This window comes from Protopterus annectens, chromosome 8.part1 (assembly GCF_019279795.1).
Source record: "Protopterus annectens isolate FY-2018-M chromosome 8.part1, PAN1.0, whole genome shotgun sequence".
NCBI classification, from domain to species: Eukaryota; Metazoa; Chordata; order Ceratodontiformes; family Protopteridae; genus Protopterus; species Protopterus annectens.
Window position 1 is genome coordinate 367,030,500 of NC_056742.1, and position 20,724 is coordinate 367,051,223.

Below are 20,724 nucleotides of genomic sequence, written 5' to 3' on the forward strand. Positions count from 1 at the left end.
CATCGCCGAGCCTGGAGCCGACAGGGTCACAGGGGGCAGCGCTGGAGTAGTAATCAATTTCACCTTCTTGTGAGTCGACTCCCTATGATCTCCAGAGAGATTAACATCCCTTCTCCCATCATACATACATACATACCTACATTTTTTCTTATTTTTATTTTTTTCTGGTTATGTTTTCCACTTTATTCAAAATAATGTTTAATAACAATACTAACTAATTATACAATTATATATATTTTTATAGATTGTTTTTAGGGTTCTTGTACACAGACCTGAAGAAGTCTAGAAGGACGAAAGCGATCTTTGTTAACAATAGGTTATGAAAATAGAAATTGATTTTTACATGCAAAATGTATATGTATATATTTCTATATATTTTTTGATTGCCAAATGAACTAAGGTTGATACATTTCCAACCATGTAATATATTGACTTGGATAAAATCACAGACTTAATAATCTGGTCAAATAAGAGGTACCACATCATTATAAATTTTATTTAAAGTACATAAGGGTTATATATTATTATAACAGCTACTAAGTAGGGCAGGACCAGCTCAAATGTCACACTGATGGGGGAAGGGATGTAAATTTAACATGTGTACCAATAACACTTTGTTTTACAGCGCAATAAACCACTCCCATGCCTGATAAAAAGTATATATATATTTAGAAAGCTTGTGAGGAAATTATTACTCTATTTTTGTTTTACTTGGATCGCTTGTCTGTGTACTTAAAGGATTTTCAACTGGAAACAGACTGCCTGCCTTCCTTGGATTACTTTCGAATACTTAGTAATGCTGTACAACTACATATTTTCTATTACTATTTTTTGTTTTGTTTTGACTTAAGACGAGTTTAAGTTCGCTACTTCTACTACAATTGTCTGATCTGATTAATGTACAGTGATTAACTAGAAATATATGGACTGAAAATCTTCCACACAGAGAAGTTTTTACACTGTTTTGATTCTCTGTATTTTCATATCCAGACTGGCTCCTGATCACCCCATCCAGACATCTACTTATTCAAGCAAGAGATTACTTGCTGCAGTTATGTCATCATGTGGGCGTCATGGCCAGCTACTACAAGTCACAGCTTACACCTACACAGACTCTTGAGTTCATAGGTACTCATTTAGATATGATCAACCAGATAGCTTTGCTTCCTCTAACAAGAGTTCATACCCTGAAGTGATCTACTACTCTTACCCTCCAGCAAGGCTACTTTTGCAAGCCTTAGGATCAGTGGCAGCTACAATAACTCTAGATCCTTTATCCGAATTTCATATGCAGGTCCTGCAGAGGATTCATTCAGTGCAATGGTCTATTGTTCAACATCCCTTTGGCACTCCAGTCAAGATTTCAAGATTTCCAAAGTTTGCAAAGAATGTCTCCTGTGGAGGATTCATTCAGAAAAAGTTTGCCAGGGCTGTCCTTTTGTTCCGCCACAGAGAGTAGCTACAGTCACCTCCTAAATTGGGTGTGAAGATATTTCTTGGGAAAGAAGGTACAACATATGTGGTCCCTGGAAGAGGCCAATTTGCACATCAATGTCCTGAATATGAGAGCAGTCTTACTAGTGTTACAGGCTTTTCAAGATGTTCTCCATTCAGAAATGATTGTGATACAAACAGACATATCGGTAGTCTTGTACATCAACAAATGTGGAGAACCATATCTTACCCATTATGTTGAGAGGTGATGAGAGTGTGGTAGTAGCCAATCTCTTCTGGTCATTTTCTTTTGGCAATGCACACACCTGGGAAAACCAGTGTGCTTGCAGTCAAACTAAGCAGGTTCATTTGCTGCCTCATGAGTAGTCTCTCAGAGTGACATAAAGGATCTTCCATAGGTGCAGCCAGCCATGCTGTGATCTTTCTGCTTCTCCCCTTGACAAGTGCAGCAGGTTCTTCACCCTGATCCCTCCACAGAGGGAGTCACCAAGAGATGTTCTAGTCAATGACTGGCCCTCTGTTCTCCTTTATGTTTACCCTCCATTACCCCCATCCCCAAATTTGTACAGAAAGCATCATGGTTGAAGAGCACAGTATTCCTCATTGTGCCTTTTTGACTTTGTCAAGTTTGGTTCCCTTTCTTGTGACCTCATCTTCATTTCCACCTTTAATACTAGACCCATGTCCAGACCTTGTATTTCACCTGGCAGGGATGAACCACCTAGACATCAATGACCTCATGTTGAATGTATGGTTTCTCCAGTTCCAGTGATGACTAAATAGTCCAGGCTTTCCTCCCCAGTTTGACATATTCATTTATTCTCATAAAAGCAAGAATCATTTCTCCTTGGCTTCTTTGACATTGTGCAAGGCCTTCCTTAAGGGTGCCTTTTTACCCAGGCCTCAAGTTAAAGATCCTACCCCACCTTGTGGTTCAGCTGTTCTGTTAAAAGATCTTACCCTACATCCATTTGAGCCTTTTGCTAAGACGGACCATAAGTTGTAGTCCTGGAAAACTATTTTCCTGGTCGCTGTCACCTCTGCTAGACGAGTATCTGGATAGGGTTTCATTTTTTTTTAAACCTAAGGTGGCTTCTGAATCCAACATAACTCAGGTCATCAGTTTAGCTGTGTTCTTTCCAAAATTCTCAAAAAAGGAGAATTCATGCTGCGTATTTTGGACATATATCTGCAACTTAGATTTTGCCTGCACAGAACCCAAGATTTTAGGAAAACTGACCAATTCTTTGTATCTGTTTCCAAGAACAAGTTGGGTAAAGCAATGTCTAAAGTGACCCTGGCTAAATGGTTCACATATTGTATATCCTTTGTTTATAAAGAAAAAGGTTTATCTTTACTTAAGCTCCTGAAAGCACATTCCATGAAGTTTGTAGCCTCTTCATCTGTCTTTCAGTCAAGAGCATCCATAGATGATATTTGCTGCTTCCACTTGATCCAGTGCTCATACCTTTATTGCTCATTACAAGTTCAACATACTTTCCCAAAAGAGGGCAGCATTTGGTTCCACTGTACTCCAAAATATCCTTCCATGAAGATCACTCAAGGTTCTTCTATCTGGGGACTCTGTTCCATCAGTTGAGAAATGAATGAAAATGACAACATTAGATACAAAAGTTATGTACTTACCATAATAATGCAGTTGTGATGTCCATTTTCATTCTTCCTAGTCTCTCCATCCTCAAACCCCCTTCCATTTCTTCCTAGTGAGACCTAAGGGATGTCACTTTGGGAACCTACCTCTTCCCTGTTTGGGCTCCAGCCATTCTTGTATGCCTTTATCTTGCCTTGTCGTAATGATATGGTGTCATGTATATGTTATTGTTGGGGCATCAAACTCGATCTAAAGAATGCTAGGATGATGAAGCATAGTGGGTAAAGGGAGGAGCGCGAGACCTGGATCCATGAGTCTAGTGAAAGTGGCCAAATCAGACCTGATACACTTCAGCTGAGGAAGAATGAAAATGGACAACACAGATGCATTGTGCATAACTTTTTGTTTTGTGACTGGTGAAAGTCAGAGTGTTTGACAGAGATAATTAAGGCTCTTTAGTCAACTTCTCTCACCCTGAATAGTTTATTGACCTACTCCTAAAATTCAGACCAAAGTGGATGAATTAAATAAAATTCCCATAATACATGAACCCACAAGGCTTTTTGATATGATTTATGACAGCACCAGCACAAACTTTTCACTTCTGGAGAACATTTTGCCGGGAGATCAGGGGTAAGAAACAGATGATGGAAGACTTTCCAGATAAATAATCTCCATTTTTGGGGAGGCATTTGTTGTAAGAAAGGTTTTCACAGTTTGTCATCTGGTCAGTTTCCTGTTCAGTATTTCTTGCTTCTTTGGCTAGTCAGTTAAGATCCAGTACAAGACCAAAATTAATGGTAAGTAATATTAAGTACTCAAAAAAATGCCAAGTCCAGTGATTTCTCCAGCTATCCTAAGTATGAAGAGGTAGGACAGGAGAGAATGAAAAGCTTGATCAAGTTGTGGACAATTTATAATTGGAAGATAAGCCAAGATCATTTGGAAGTAATGAAAAAAACTACATTTTCCTTTGTAAAAGTTGTGTTATTTTACCTTTTTGGACCAAGGTAAGTGTATAAAGTACCTTTTTTTTACTGGAAAAGTGACTTTTTTTTTTACTTCTTAACTGTTTTACTGACCACTGCTATCTGGCTTTACTTGGAATCGGGCAATTTTTGGGCCTTTAACATGGAACAACCTACCTATTCCTCGATTCTTTCTACCAGCTACAGAAAGAAAATTAATGAACATTCTTTGCCATTGCAGCAGGCTGCTAAAGTGCTTCAGCTGTGTTCATTTCTTGTTCCTCAGACAATTAATCCTTTTCATTGGCTTTCTCTGGTGCAATCCCTATAGTCAACATAGACCAGGGGTTAGGCACATTCTCTGTGGCTGCTGGAGTGCCTTTGGTGGGCAAGGGAGAACCACTATTGTTGGTTCTGGGAATAGAAGCAAGGAATACCTCCAGGTTAAGCCAGATGGGAATGCTTGTCACTAGGGACTTTTTGCCTGGCAAAAGTGGGTTTGCTTCTTTAAAAATTCCAGTCAAAAGGAAGGAAAACCTTAGACATATATCTTCTTCTGTCTCATTTATTTAGACAGGATTGATTTTTTTGGGCTTAGCTCAGTGTTTACTTCATTATTTTGACCCTTGCAGTTCGACTGTTTCTGACAAGAGAAAAGGGTATTCTTCAATTGTGAGGAGGTTCAAGATTTTGATTCACAAAATGATAGTGAAAGAAAAACATCTTCTTTTTCTCCTTGGGTTTTTGATTCAGAATCTGAGAAAAGTGGCTTTTGCCATTCCCTTTGAAAGAATTCTCTTTTTCTGCCACTATTTCCTAAGTGAATCATTTGCTTCAGAGGGAGCATAATGACATTTTTCTGTCTCTGAAAAAGTATGATTTACTGCAGCTGGATTGTCCTGCACCTACACCAGTTCCTTCTGTTCTTTCAGCACTGGAAGATGTTTTGGTTACAGCCTGTAACTTCACAGCCAGCCTGGTGCCATCAAGAACATAGATTGTATTAAGTTCTTAAGTATTGTAAGTGTTTATATGCTAATCCCAAATCAGACCCAGCAGTTATTTCCCTGATGAACACAGTTGCTGCTCAACATTTTAATACCAACCCCCTTCTGACAAGGACGAAAACATTTTGATAGATTTGAGAAAAAAACGTTTCTTCTTTAACACTTATTTTTTTAGAGTTCTCAACTTTCAGTCTTGTGCGTTAAAGTTCAGGCTTGCCTCTTTTGAAAATTATTTCATCTGTTTCCTGTTCTGGAGGAAAAACATCTTTGTATAACCTGATGACTTTGGTATCTCAAGTAGCTGTCCACTGTTTGAAATGTGCTTCATGCTTCTGCTGATGCTACTTCAAGGGCTACTGTGGCTGGATCTATTATAAGGAGGTCTGCTTGGTTGCATATTTAAAACTTTCGAGGATGTTAAAACTGATATTTTGAATTCTCCCTTGGACAGAGAATTATCTTTTGGGTCATCTGCTGCAGAGGTCCTCATAAAGTGTGATGGAAGAAGTAAGACGATTCAAGGAATTTCTCAGATTTTTAAGACTTCCTTCTCTGTTTGTCAAGGGGCTTAGTGCTTCCTCTACAAACTTTTCAAAATGCAAAATGAACACTGCAAGCTGCTGGTAATCAAACATTTTAAAAAACAATGACAGGGAGGTGCCACAAAGAAGGGAGATACCCCCCCCCCATAATTAAGGACAGCCATTCTGAATGACTGTCTTAAAAATTGCACCACCCAACCCTGGCAAACCTTTAATCCTTCCAGAAAGTCTGAGCCTTCATTACTTTCTTTGGTAACAGATATTATCAGTAAATAGGTTCTGAACATAAACCATCAGTATTACAGATAGCAGTAAGAATCTCTTCCTCCTTTTCAAGGGATTCCTCCTCCTTCTCCAATGTATCAAGCTCTTGTTTTCCCTCCTGTCATTCAGCACCTGCTGACTCGGGGGGGGGGGGGGTGACAGAAGCATTCCCTCCTCCTCAGGGTTTTATTCAAGACTGTTTCTGATGCCAAAGAAAGCAAGATTCATGGAGACCAGTTCTGGATCTTTCCTTTTTAAATCCATCTCTGATAGTACCCAAGTTTAAAATGTTATCCCTTCACAACTTGTTAACTTTCATTCTCCATTTGAGTTTTCTGGTAAACTTAGATTTAAAAAGTGCTTATCATCATATTTCCATAGATCCAGATTTCACACATTTCTTATATTTGTGTGTCCGGATTGCACTACCAGTTTTCTGCATTACCCTTGGATCTATTGGTTTCTGCAAGGGTATTCACAAAGTGTATAGCCAACTGCTGATGACAAGCTATTCACATTTTTCCTTATTTAGATGCAGAGTCTTTTTCAAAGTGTCACAAATTTTTCACTTATGTGACAGAGCTACACAGACTGGGATTTCAGGAGAGTATACAAAAGACTTGTTTAACTCTTTTTCACAGGATTGTTTTCTTGGGGTGTTTCCTTGATACTTCAGTTCAAAAGCTTTTCCTCCAGAAGGGAAAAAATAGATCTGTACCTAGATCTATTCCTGAGTTCATAGGTTTGTACTAGGCTAATGGCTCTGGAGCCTTTACAAGCCTAGCCCATAGGATTACCCTGGCATTGTGCCACCCAACCTTAGTTCCCAGTGCCTCTGTCGAATAGAGCCACTGGAGTGATCCCCAGGGTGAATTTTCTATTGCCCATCCACTCATCAAGATTTCTCTTGAAGAGGGTCAGTGAGGTGCACTGTTTGACATGTATGGGAACTTCAGGAAGGCTATTCCATAGCATGGTCAGTCTCTGGGTTATGGACCTGTCCCTCCAGCATGTTCTGTTGATTGAGGTAATGAGGTTGGGGTCTCTGGAGCATGTGGTGCAGAGGGTTTGTGATTTCTTTAGATGTAGCATTTCTAACAGAGCTGGGTCAGACATGGCTTTGTAGATCAAGCAGAGATTGCTTCTAAGTAAGTGATATGAGACAGAGAATAGTTGGAGTTTTTTGAGTCTGTCCATATAAGACAAGGGTTTAAGGACTAGGATCCTCTTTGTGAGGTACTTTTGTGGCCTCTCCAGTTGTTGCAGGTGTGTAGTGAGGTACATGCCAAATGGGGCATTGTACTCGATGATTGGCCTAATGAGGGAAAAGTAGAGGGAGACAATGACCTCCTTCTTCCTTGATGCAAAACCCTTAATAATGGATGTGCCACATAGAAGGACTTTCTGACCACAGTGGCAATGTGGTGGTCAAAAGAGAGGTTGCTGTCAACCTGTGGTTCCCAGATCTCTTATAATGCCTTTTGTGTTTGGTGGACTACCATCAATGTGGTAATTCACGGGAGCTGGGTTTTTCCCCAAAGGGGATGACTACACATTTTTTTGGCATTGAACTTAAGGTCATGGTTCTGACACCGATCGTTGGTCTTAGTGAGGCCTTTCTGTATGATGTCAACATCACTTGGGGAGTTAATAATAGCTCTCAGCTTGCAATCATCTGCGAACTTTGTCAGCCAAAGTCCCTTTGTGTTGCCTGGACTTTAGAGACGTAGATGCCATGCAGGAGGACCCAGGACTGAACCCTGTGGAACTTCACTCGTGACCAGTCAGCAGTCTGACTTGGAGTCAGCTACTTTCACACTGTGGGTTCTATCTGTGAGCCAGTTTGCAAACCACCTAGTGATATAGGGGTTGATGCCTAGCTTAGTGAGTGTTTCTAGGATTCCTGAGTGGGGAATGGTATCAAAGGCCTTGGCCAGATCAAGGTTGGCTGTATGAACCACCTTGCCTTCATCCACAGCTCTGGTGACTGACTCAAATAAGTCAACCAAGTTGAGCAGGCATGATCTGCCCTTCACAAAACCAAACTGTGTGGGATCCAGAGTTTGGAGATTCCCTATATGATGCATTCCATAGCTTTGCATATCAGACTTGTCAGGCTAATGGGGCGATAGTTCCCAGGGTCTGTAGTCGCTCCTCCTTTGTGGAGAGGGATGACTGTAGCAGTGTGCCATTCGGTAGGGACAAAGCCTGAGGAGAGGCTGTGATTGAACAGAGCACACAGGTGAGGTACCAGTTCACTCTGTAGTTCATGTAGAACACAGCCAGGGATATTGTCAGGTCCCATAGAAGCTGTATTCTTGGCCGTGGACAGTGTTGTTTTAACCTGTGCAGCAGTAATACTGGGTGCCTGACAATCTACTGGTATTGTGATTGGTCCTTTGGGGGAGAGGGGTAAAGATGGCACTGAATCTGTCAGTTAGTATATTGGCAATATCTGTTGGCTTAGTATAGGCGGTACCGTTGTGCAGTAGCTCAGAGCAAATCTGGGTATTGCCGTGGAAATTCTTTATATAACTATAGAAGGCCTTGTGGTTGTCTTTAATATCTGCTGCAATTCTGTTTTCATAGCTAGTTTTAGAGGATTTGATGAGAGATCTCAACTGTTTGTTGAGGCTGATAAGGGAGTTTTTTCAGTCTTGGGACTTCACCTTATTCCATACATATATATACATATCTATATATATATATATATATATATATATATATATATATATATATATAAAATGTCTTTCATTGCTCTGAGGTTCCTGTAATGCGTGAGGTGCATGGTGCATTCTGGGTAAAGGGGAGGTGCCCAAGAGCAAAGTTTGTAACCATGAGCTTTGGTAATGGCCGAGTCAGATCTGAACCCATCAGTGAGGAAAGGATGACAATGGACAACACATATGGAGTGCTATGGTAAGTACATAATGTCTTTTTATACCCACCACAAAAAAGGCAATTCCATGCAGGGTCAAGACTCATTCTACCAGGGCCTTGGCTTCACCTAAGTTTTTTTGGAAAGAGTTGGATTCTAGATGTATTCTAAAAACAGCACCATGGTCTGCTCTGCATACCGTTACAAAGCACTACATACTGGATTCCTTTTCCAGGTCTAGAAAAGGCTTTGCTAGGGCTACTTTCCTGGGGCTTCTGGACCCTCATCCACCCTCCTCCCAGTCAGTCTAAGCTATGATAATTTACCCATAGATGTAAGGCTATTGCATCAGTGATCATTATGATGAATATAGTACAACTATGTAAGTAAATGTACCATAACAGCAGATGACCAAATTACTGTTGTAGTAGCCATTCCCACCAACCCCCTTTACTTTTTACTTTTTTTTTTTTTTTGCTAGCGTGAGGACTTCTAACTTTAGATCCAGTGTTATCTACTTTTGTCTGATTCAGCACATGGGTTGTAGGAGCCGACTGCATCCAACCTTGGCACTGATTTTAAAGCTTCTCAGATCCAGGGTTCTGACTATTCCCCTACCCGTAATTCCCTGTACTCCATCTTAGTAACTCAGATCTTGTTTGCCATCTAAAGACTTCAAATGTGTTCCATGAGGGCATCACACAGAATTTTTATATACTTTGGGCTATAATTCGCTTTTCTTCTCTCCCTACTCAGAGACTTGTCTCTCTAGCATTAGCTGTTTACACAGTTATACTTAGATACTTAGCTTAGTTAGCATTTGGCCTTTTTCTGTCTAATAGTATTTTAGAATAGTTATTACAGCAGCAATAATTAGGACTGTAGTTTAAACAATAGTAAGATATTAGTGAATAGACTTATGTTAATAGAAATACTAAAGTTCCTTATAGTATATTTTACAGAGTCTCTATAGGTGTTTCTGCAGAGTGTTTATAGCATGACTGTTCCAGTGTGTCTTTTTGCTTATGTAATTAGACTTGAGTTATATTGACTTCTGTATGGTAACAACATCAGGTAGGCAAAGGTTTAAAAAGTGAATTGAATTTGTGCGCAAACTCCCTCCCCAAGACCTGCATTTATTATGTATATACTGTTTGGTTGCCACCCACCTTGATACAGACTGCCAAGCCTGGCTTCCTTCAGACTGAGCGTATAGTCATGGACCTTACAAGGTCATCGTCTGCGACAGGATCTACTACCTCTGCTACTGCTTCACCAACAAAGAAGCAAGACAAAACCAAGCTAAAGGACAAACAAAGAGAAAAAGAAAAGAATGATTCAGGAAAAAAGGACAAGGACAAATTATAAAACAACTAGGAAACAGTCACCAGACCCCACAACTTTGGTCAGTCTAGACCTGAGAACTCTAAGACCCTTCTTCTCCTTGGCCCTGTTTCCTCTCCTAAACAATTGAGCTTGAGGTTCTATTCACCAATCTTACAGGAACAAAGTTACTCGAAACCACCTTCAGTGGCTTCTTCTGTCTGGTCATCCAGGAGCCTAACTGAGCAAGATGTTGATAGAATGATGTGGAAGTTTCTAAGAAAGCAAATCAGCTTAGGGTTCTCTAGGTGCATTCTCCTTTGAACACAACTGATAGAGATTAAATATATGCTGCAATGCAAAATAAATATTAATACAAGGTTTTGACTTGTGAAGCAAGGGTTAACTTGATAATAAGTTTTGAAATAAATACTTATTTGTAAAAGCAGAAACTGCAAGGCTGACAACTTGCTTAAGCAAGCATGAAAGCAGTTAAGAACAGTTAACGGCTATGTGTCTGACACCTGCAAAAATAAAACATGCTTAGTTGCTTTTACTGTAAATATGTTTGTCCAGTTAGATTGTTTTTGTGGTCTAGACATGGTATCCTGTTATATTTGGAATATACAAAGAAGGAAGTTGTACAAAAATGAAATAACAGGGACTTTCTGTGAGCTTTCAGATGCAGAAATAAATTAAATAAAATACAGACACTTCAAGTGACGCAAAGATGACATGGAGGGACATTTTGTAAAGTCTTTAGATACAACAAGGAAGAAAATAACCAAAGAAGGACATGGAACAGAAATCAATCATGCAAACCACAAGGACATTGGAAAACATCTGTTGCTTTGAAAAGATTTATAAACTGGACACTGTTTTCTCTTGAGAGAGACATCTTAATCAAGGGTGCAATTGAGACAGTTCATGAGAAGCAAAAGACTGTATGTTATAATAGAATTGAAATGATCTCAGACAGTGTAACTGTTTGGACAGATTAAACTATAACGGAAACTGCAGTACGGTGTGAGTCTGGTGATTGTGACATTTTTCATAATTTGACATCACCAAGTTTTGGTCCATCTAACCCTCTGCATATTTCCTGCTCCCAGCTAACCCTTTGGACCTGACTACATTGGATCTGATTTGCCCCGGGAGCCTTCATCAGAGCCGTTAGTCATAGCTTCTTTGACTCAGATGGCATCACTTTCTTTTTTGATTCTGATATGTTCGGAAGATACTATGAGCTGAAATATCTGTGACAGTGGGAATGGGTTGACACTTAAGTTGTCAGAGCAATCACTCACCCCAGGGCCTTTATATTCTATAACTCAGACCCGAGATTGACTTTGTGGTCGAACCCATTGGTACCAAAATATCTCCTCCTTTCTTGGATAGGAGGAGACCATCATTAATGATTGCGACCTCGGCTTTCAAGACATAAGGAGAGGGCGTTTCCATTCAGCTTAGTTCACCCCAAACCTGAGCAAGATTCTGCATCTTCTTCCCATCACTCCGTCAGACAAAGAAAGTTGGTACTGCAGGCTTTTGAGATTCCCTGCTATGGTAGCTCTCAGTCTGATTCTGAATCTTCTGATCCTTCACCAGTAATGGTTCATATAAAACAAACGTGCAGGTCTAAGCACATAGACTCATTACCAGAATCTTTCACTGAAGACACTATCTGGATGAAGGTGAAAGCTCCCATAGATCCCCGTCTGAAGATGTCTCCTTCAGTTAAATCCTTGAATTGATGAAATAGAGAGGGGGGATGGTCCACCAATAACCCTTCACCAGACACATTTGTGCTCTTGGGAGCCTTCTGTTTTTGCTCAACCTCATCCTGGGTAGTACCGTCTGTTGACCCTCTTATTGATCTCATGGCTCAGTGGGAATGGAAGGACCCTTAGAGGGTAGAACCAATCTCTTAAAAAAAGAAAAAGACAGGGTATTGGCATGTATGAATGACAGAAAATACTGGAGCATAGGTCCACCAGTGGATGCAGTGGTGGTAGCAGCAGCCACTAAAAAGGAATTGTCAGAAGAAAATTCCTCTGTCCATCTCCCTAACAGGGAATCTAGGGCTATGGACAGGTTTGGGAAATGTACATATGCTTAAGTGACTTTTGCCCTCAGAGCATTGAACTATTTAGCTTACATCACATGATTTCAGAGACTTGACCAAAGAGCTCTCCAAGCCTCTCACAGGTAATCTGTCTCTGGATGTCCAGAAGAATGTGGACTCCCAGCTTTGTACCTTAAAATCTGCATTGAATGTAACCATATGAATGCTTTCTAATGCAGCTAATGGCACAGCTAGGACAGCAGGCATTGGCATCACCATGTGCTGTCATGCCTGAATGTGCCTTTTTGATTTCACAGAAGGCTTTAAGACATCCTTTATTAATGCCTCATTTGGTAGTTCCACTCTTTTTGGACCAAAGGTAAAGGACATATTAACCAGGAACAAACAAGATGGTTAAACTCTCTGTGCAGTAGGAATCTGCTTTTCCACCTTACAAAGAACATTTTGTAAGAATCAGAGAGATGGAAAGATGTGGTTCTGCAAATCACAGAGTTTTTATCAGGACATTCTTGGGGATAGACCTTCTTGTGGCAGAGAGGGAGGCAATTCTAATGGATTTCAACCTAGAGGCAGACTACACAATTAGGGCTTTAGTGGTTCCTTCATTGAAAAGCTGTTCCAGCGCTCCTGAAAGGTTGCCCAACTGCTGCACTCTGGAGGCAGTTCGCAGATGCTTGTCCATGCACCTGGAAGTCTAGCAAAACATAACAGATTCTTGGGTGCTAAATATAATTTACCAAGGCTATTCATTTCCATTTTCCCTTGCCCCACTAAAAAAAGAAGGTTCCCATTGTTCCACCCAGTCAATGGGAATCCGCAGCAACAGAGATTTTCAAGCTGAGAGAGAGAGAGAGTCATCCAACTGATTCCCCAAGACCAGTCAGAGTCTGGAGTCTATCTGAGATTCTTTTTGGTACACAAGAAGACAGGGGACCTCAGGTCCATTCTGAATCTGAGTCATCTAAACCAATTTGTAAAGCAGATAAAATTCTGGATGCTCATGATTCAGTCCATTTTGCCTCTGTTGAGGAAGGATGATTGAATGTGCTCCATAAATCTCCAGATGCATACTATCATGTAAAGATAGAGAAGTGCTCACTTCAGGAGATTCCTCCATTTCTAGTTGGGAGGCAGTCATTACTAATACAGAACCCTGCCTTTCTGTCTCACCACAGCCCCCACCAGGGTGTTCACCAAGGCAATGACGGTGGTTGCAACACATCTACGTCTGTTAGCAATCCAAGTTTTCCCATATCTTGATGATTGGCTCCTAATTGCTACTTGCAAGGATCTGCTGATTTGTCACCTGGATCTTCTGCTCTACTTAATGAAAGATTTAGGAACTACTATCAGTCTCTCCGAGAGTCAGTTAATTCTGAGACAGCAGATAAAATTTATCGGATGCCACCTGGCCTCATCAATACAGATTGCCAGTCTCCCCCCATGCCAGAGTACTTTGTCTATGTCTTGCAGCCACAAAGGAACTTAAACACCCTTCTGTCCCAGCAAGGTTGATTCTATGGCTCTTAAGACTGATTGTATCTACAGTTTTAATGGTCTCACTAGCCAGATTCCACATGGGAGTTTTCCAAAAGTCATAAACAGTACAATGGTCTCAAAACATTCATCCACTGCTTGCGAGGATTCACATTATTTAGATCTGCAGAGAGCACATCTCGTGGTGGATAAAGTTGTCTCCAGTGATGAAAAGATGGTAATACCATATGGATCCACCTTTAGCAGTAGTAACCATGGCCACCTCCCCTCTAGAGTGGGTAGAGCATTTCAAATGGAGGATGATCTAAGGTACCTGATCACCCATAGAGGTCAGTCATCACATTAGTATCTTAGAGATGAGGGCAGTCCTCTTCGGATTGCAGGCATTCCAGGATGTTCTCCCCAAAGGTGTGATTTCCATACAGATAGACAACATGGCAGTAGTCTGGTATATCAACAAACAGGGAGGAACCCATTCCTATCACTTTTGTTGAAAGCCATTCAAGTTTGGCAATGGGTGATGATTTCTCACCATTTTCTAGTAATGCATATATCGGGGATGTCCAATGTATTAGTGGACAAACTGCACAGAACTGTCTTAATGCATCATGAATGGTCCCTAAATCCAAAGTGACAACTTTGATTTTTTGTTGCTGTGACCTTTGCATCCTACCTAAACAAGTGCAGCAATTACTTTGCCCTGAACCCTCCACAGGGGCAGTCACCATGGGATTCTCTGGTCCACAACTGGCATCCAGGTCTCCTTTATGCATTTACCCATTGCCTCTAATGAACAAATTCATCCAGAAAGCAAGAAAGTGCAAGGCCAGAATAATCCTCATTGCTCCTTTCTGGCCCCTAGAAAACATGTTTTCATTTCCTTTGGCCTCTTCTAGTACATACCTCATGGATATTGGATCAGTATCCAAACCTGTCAACTCACCCATCTAGATTACCTCCCCTGGACCAGTAATCCATGAGATTAACCACTTGGTTCCTCCAGTTCTGACTTTAGACAGAGATGTCAGGCTCCCAACATAGTTGTTCAGATCATATCAGACTCACAAAAACAATCCACAAAAAAACGGTTTATCATAGCAAATGCAAGAGATTTTCTATCTGAGTGGCATTATAGACCCGTTTTCTGCTCCCATTCCTTACATATTATATTTCTTGTCTGAACTTTTCCATAGTGACTCTAGTTATTTCACTATCAAAGTTCAGATGGCTGCAATCTCAAATTTTCACATAGGGCAGAATGGCACTTCTATAGTTTCCCTAAAAGTCTCTAAAGGCTTTGACAGGAACTTTTCTCCTATGATCTCCTATTAGGGATCCAGTACCTCCCTGGGATATTACTATTGTGCTATAGGCATTAACGTGGCCTCCATTTGAACCAGCAGCATCAGCAGATTTGAAATTCCTCTCTTAGAATACCATATTTCTAGTGGCTGATATGTCAGCCAAATTAATTTTAAAGTTACAGGCCCTTGCCCGCAAACACACCTATCTGGTAGTCCATAAAAACAGAGTTTCCTTGAACTTCTGTATCCTTCCTTCCTTCCAAAGGTGGCACCTGAGACAAACTTAGATCAATCCACAAAAGTAAGAAACAAGCCTGATGAATGAAGATTGAGTCAATCCAAAAAACAAGATATAGTGAAAATAAATGATGAAGCAATCAAATACAGCCAAAGTACATGCGTTTATTCGATAGGTAAGCGCTTTTGTGCAAATACTCTGCAATTCTTCAGACCATATAAAAAGTTAAAAACAGAAACCATTTAAATAGTATAAGCAATTAGCAAACTAAAGATTCCTTAAGCTGTGCGAACGTGATTTACAAGATTCTCATGCTATGACTGGTCTTAAGAAGTTCAATAATTTAACAATCAATGAACGAAAAGCACTTAATGTCCACTCCCTCTCCCTTTTTTCCTTTATCATAACAGTCTATTCACCTTTCACTGTTCTACTCTCTTGCTCTAATTCTTCCTACCTCTCACCTCATGACACTTTGAGTGCATAAGTTCCTGCACTCCAAATTATACTTACATACTCCAAAATACTTTTGTTTTAATTTCATTCAATGCTTTGTTACAATACCTTGCTCAAATGTTGTTATTCTGTCTTCTGCATTACTGTGTTTTTAGTAGTTTTGGAAATTGTATTGTAGTTAACTTTCTTGGTATTAGCTTTGTAATAATTGTATATGGAGTTTTTCTCCCCGGGCCTCCATAGAAAATGGGATCATTTTGGCCCAATGGACTTTCTTGGTTAACAAACTGCAAATAAAAAAAAAGAAATAAAAAAAGTAATGAGCTTAAATGTAATGACTTAATAGAGATACGCCCCACAGACAAGGGTGGGGCTGCTGTTGTTTTGGATAGTGTTTTATTTGGAAAGTATGTCTGAAATGTCAGATGGCAATACTGTTTTAGTTATTTCTAGTACTGATGTTAGTAGGATGGTTCAGCGAGTGCTTAGTGATCTGTATGATGCCTTGATGAGTAGGATGATTGATTCTGAGTTCTATCAATATTAGTGGTTGAAAATACCTAATATTCATGGCCTTTCCAAGATTCATAAGAGTTTACACAAACCTCCTATTAGACCAATTGTTTCTGGTAAAGGCTGGTTAACCAAACCCCTCTCTGTTTTTGTACAGAGTAAGCTGGGACCGATAGTAGAGAAAGTTCCTTCTATGTTGAGGGATACAGAACATTGTTAGGAACTCTGTATGAAGCTGTGGGCCATATTAATGTTTCTGATTATTTGTTTGACACATTAGATGTTTGTGCATTATTTACAGTTATACCTAACACTGATGGGGTTGATGCAGTCATGTTACTTTTATTGGAGTATAGTTCATATTCTAATGTTATGATTAATTTATTTTTACTGGACCTTACCCTTGAGAACATTTATGTTTAATGATTGTATTTATTTGCAGAAAACAGGCATAGATATGTGCACAGCTTGTGCCAATAGCTACACCAATTTGGTTATGGCACAGTAGGAGGATGAGTTCATTTTTGGCACACACAGAAATAGTTTGTGTATTAAGTATTATATGAGGTTTGTGGATGATATTTTTCTTTTATGGGATGGTTCTGTTGATGTTTTAGATGAACTTATACAGTATTTGAGTAATACCACATCTTTTCTTAGGTATACTAAACACGTTTCACTTGAGATGATTGATTTTTTGGATGTGCAGATTATTAAGACCTCTTTTGGATCTATTGAGACTAAGCTATACAGGAAAGCATGATGGAACAATAGTCTTTTGCATCAGACCAGCATTCATCCTGGTTATGTATGCCACAATGTGGTTAAAAGTCAAGCCTATAGGCTATCTAGGTTATATACAGATGATGTGTTGTTTCAATGTACAATGACTGGGTTATGTGATGTTTTTAAGGACAGGGGTTATTCCTGTGATGAGTTAAATATTTATATGAGTGATTTGATGGAAGTACATGGTGATAGAGCTAGACCTTTTTTTCTTTCTGCTAGAAGTGGCACGAAGTCTAAGAAAACAGGTACCTATAATAAGAATAGGGTGATTTTGACATACATGAATGATATTCGTAAAAACTGGCCTGTTTTGTTAGCTGATGATGACATTAGAGATGCAGTGTGTCTTCATCCTGTTTTCTGCTTTAAGAATAGTAAATCACTGAAGAGACAGTTATGGTATGGTCATAATAGAGTTAGGGTTAGTTGTCACTCTGATAGTTTGGGTACCTATCCATGCAGGGCTTGTAAAGCATGTAACTATATTTCTGAAGAGAAAGGGCTATATTCACCCAGTAAGTGGTTATAAAATTGTTCCTAAGTTTCATACAGATTGTACTAGCTCTAATTCGGTTTATTTGGCTCACTATAAAGATTGTTCCTGTTTTTATACTGGGAAAACTAATCGGTCTCTCAAGGAGTGTATTTTAGAGCACATAGATTATATTCATAATAGAGATTGCACTAGTGCACTTTATAAACATGTACAGAATTATATTGGTCATAGCTTTAGTTTTTTTTTGTATTTCAGTTAATTATACCTGATTAGAGAGGTGGTGATATTAATAATAAGGTGGAGTTAGCGGAGATTAAATAGATTATAATTTTTTTTGCACACAGAGCCCCTGGCTTGAATGGTAATATACCTTTAAGGCCAGCATTGAAGGCTCGTGTACTTTCTCATTAAGTTTATCAAGTGATTTTAATTTGTTAATTGCGTATACTATTTAAGTGGTTTCAGTTTTAACTTTTTATATGGTCTAAAGAAGTGCAGAATTTTTGCATGAAAGTGCTTACCTATTGAATAAATACATGCACTTTGGCTGTGTTTGGTTGCTTCATCATTTATTTTCGCATAAACTTAGATCATCCAGAAAATCTGCCAGTCTTTTTTTCCCAAATTCTGAAACAAACATGGAAACATTTTACATATGCTGGATGCTCATCTACAACTCCGTTTCTATCTTCATAGGACCAAACAGTTCAGAAAATCTGATGAATTGATTGCTGCATTCTCAGGACCAAAATTAGGCAAAGCATTTGCTAAGGTTACTCTTTCCAGATGGTTATCAGTGTCTATATCATGTTATTGAAATTTTACTACATCGAATCAGTAAAGGTCGAACTTTATTGATCAAAGTAGTAAAATATCGAATAACATAAAAAAATAAATCAATAAAAAAAAAAAAACTAACTAGCATAGGCAGGGGAGCAAGCTCCCCTGCACCCCCCACATCCCCCCCTACTTAAATATACCAACTCTGAGACCGCACTACATTGAGATAAATGAATATCTCCCCCTTACGGAGATTTCCATTTACCTGCACGATGTTCTGAACTTTCGACATTGTCATGCCGAAAATATCGTGTTCGATTTTTGTCAGCTTACGACAACGTGAACTAGACCCGGTTATCACACTACATTTCTTTTGTCTATAATAAAAAGGGGGTTTTCTGTACAATTGAAACCACAAGAGCAATAGCCACGTCAACAGCCTTTACCGGTAGACTTCCTATTGATGATATTTGTGCTACATCAATTTTCTCAGCAGTTCGTAATCTGTATTGCATTACAAACTGGATGTACAGTCCAAAACACATTCTTCCTTTGGTTCCACTATTGTCAAGAATGTCCTTCCTTGATACCACACAGGTAAAACAACTTGGGAATCTGTCCCATGTGTTGAATCAGACAAAAATAGACCACATTGGATATGAAAGTTATGTATTTATCATAACAAAAGATCCATGTTGTCCGATTTTCATTGAGTTCAACCTCCCTCCCTCCTGTCTCCTCCAAATTGACACAGATGGGCTTCTGGTGACTGGGTAGTTCTCATTTACATACTGTCTGTACCTAACAGACTGCTTTCCAATCCTACTTCTAATCAGTATGGTAGTGTTACCCTTGAATGTAATATCTTTGCTGTAGATGAGGTACAAAGGTGGAGTGAAGGGAATATTGGGTAGGGGAGAATTCAGCAACCTGGATCTGAGAAACTTCAGATTTGGTGCAAAGATCAGTTCCTATCGGTCTGACAACCCATGTATTGAACCTGATGAAAATCGGACAACATGGATCAGTCAGTGTCCTTCCATTCACATGTTGCAGTATTAGTAACCTCTGGGATTCTCAGCCAGTATACAAAAGCCTACTGTTGCTTTAAGGTATGCTATACGTCACATCTATGCTCCTCACATAACATAGGGCATAAAGGTGACATCCAGATGTACCATGTTCAGAACTTCTTTGCCACCAGTCCGAAAGCATCTCTCGATCGTCGGTCTGAATGCTAACATCCTGTTTGTTGGTCTCAGAGCCATTGCAGATAAGGGCCCACTGAGGTTTCATTTTTTCTTGACTTTTGGTTGCTTTTGGGGTTTAATGTAATCCAGGAAGGGTAAATGCCAGTGCAGGAGACAGAGTCCCCTTAAAGACCTCCATGTATAGTGTTTATTTTGCCTAGGTACTTCTCACGACCATATGATCTGCTCTATCTGTCAAGCTTTCATACCAAAGACTCTGAGAAGTAGGCTTTCTTAGTTTGCTTTGTATCTGGAGAATCAGCATCTTAAGCTTCTCACTAAGGATACCATAGAAGGAACTTCCTGCGCTGAGGGTCAGCCATTAGGGAAAAAGAAGGTTAAGAAACCAAGACTGGAATCTTCTGCTGTCCAGCCTCCACTAGACATTTCTCCCAAGGTCATTGAGAACCCAGAGGTTCATTCCGCTTTGTTGTCTGATTATTCTGCTGTGACTGGGTTGGACGTCAGTTGGGATCTGGGTTTCAGCATGTCTGATGAGGCTTTGCAGATGTCTGTTTCAGAAGTTCAGGGGGAACCATGGTTGATAATTTCTAAGGGGCCTAGGTGTGTTCCTCAGATTTTAGTTAGGTAAGAAGTCCCAGCTTCTGTTATTGAATGCTGTCCTGGGTCAGAGCCTTCTAAGTTTTACAAGGAAGATGTCTCATTAAAGAAAAACAAAAAAATAAACATGTCTGTCCTGCTCCTAGGGATCCACAAAGTGAGTGAAAGGCCTTCACTCAGAGTTTGTTTAATGCATCCGGTACACTCGAAACCAGTAGAATTCTCTTTTTATGCAGACTGTTGTACTAAGAATATAGTTTATCTGGCCAAGTGTAATTTATGCAGTGCATTTTACATAGGCAAAATCGATGCCGCTGTGGTAGTGTTGTTATCTCACAGCAAGAGGTTCTCCTGTTCGATTCTCGGCTAGGCTTGGGAGTGCTTTCTTTGTGGAGACTGCATGTCCTCCCCATGGTTGGGTAGCGTTCGAAAGACATGCGTGCATAAATGGGCATGCCTTCTTTGAAGGTTGAGCGTTGAGCTGGCACCTTGGCGTTTCGTAAAAATCTACTGCCAATCATTAGCGGACTGGAGTTCCGCTGTGGTGACCCCTTATCGGGAAAAGCCGAAAGACAAACATTTTACATAGGCAAAATGAACCGTATGTTGAAGGAGAGGGTCATGGAACATCTGAATGACATACGTAATAATAAATCAGCAAATGCACTGGCTAAGCATGTATCAGATTGTGGCACTCAGCATAAC

At 39.8% G+C, this 20,724-nt stretch overlaps 1 protein-coding gene across 3 annotated transcripts in view; it reads left to right on the forward strand.

Moving 5' to 3' along the window:
* DNAAF1 (dynein axonemal assembly factor 1) overlaps positions 1–20,724 on the forward strand; it is a 1,332,504-nt gene that overhangs the window by 553,723 nt on the left and 758,057 nt on the right. The gene's annotated exons all lie outside the window — the stretch shown is intronic.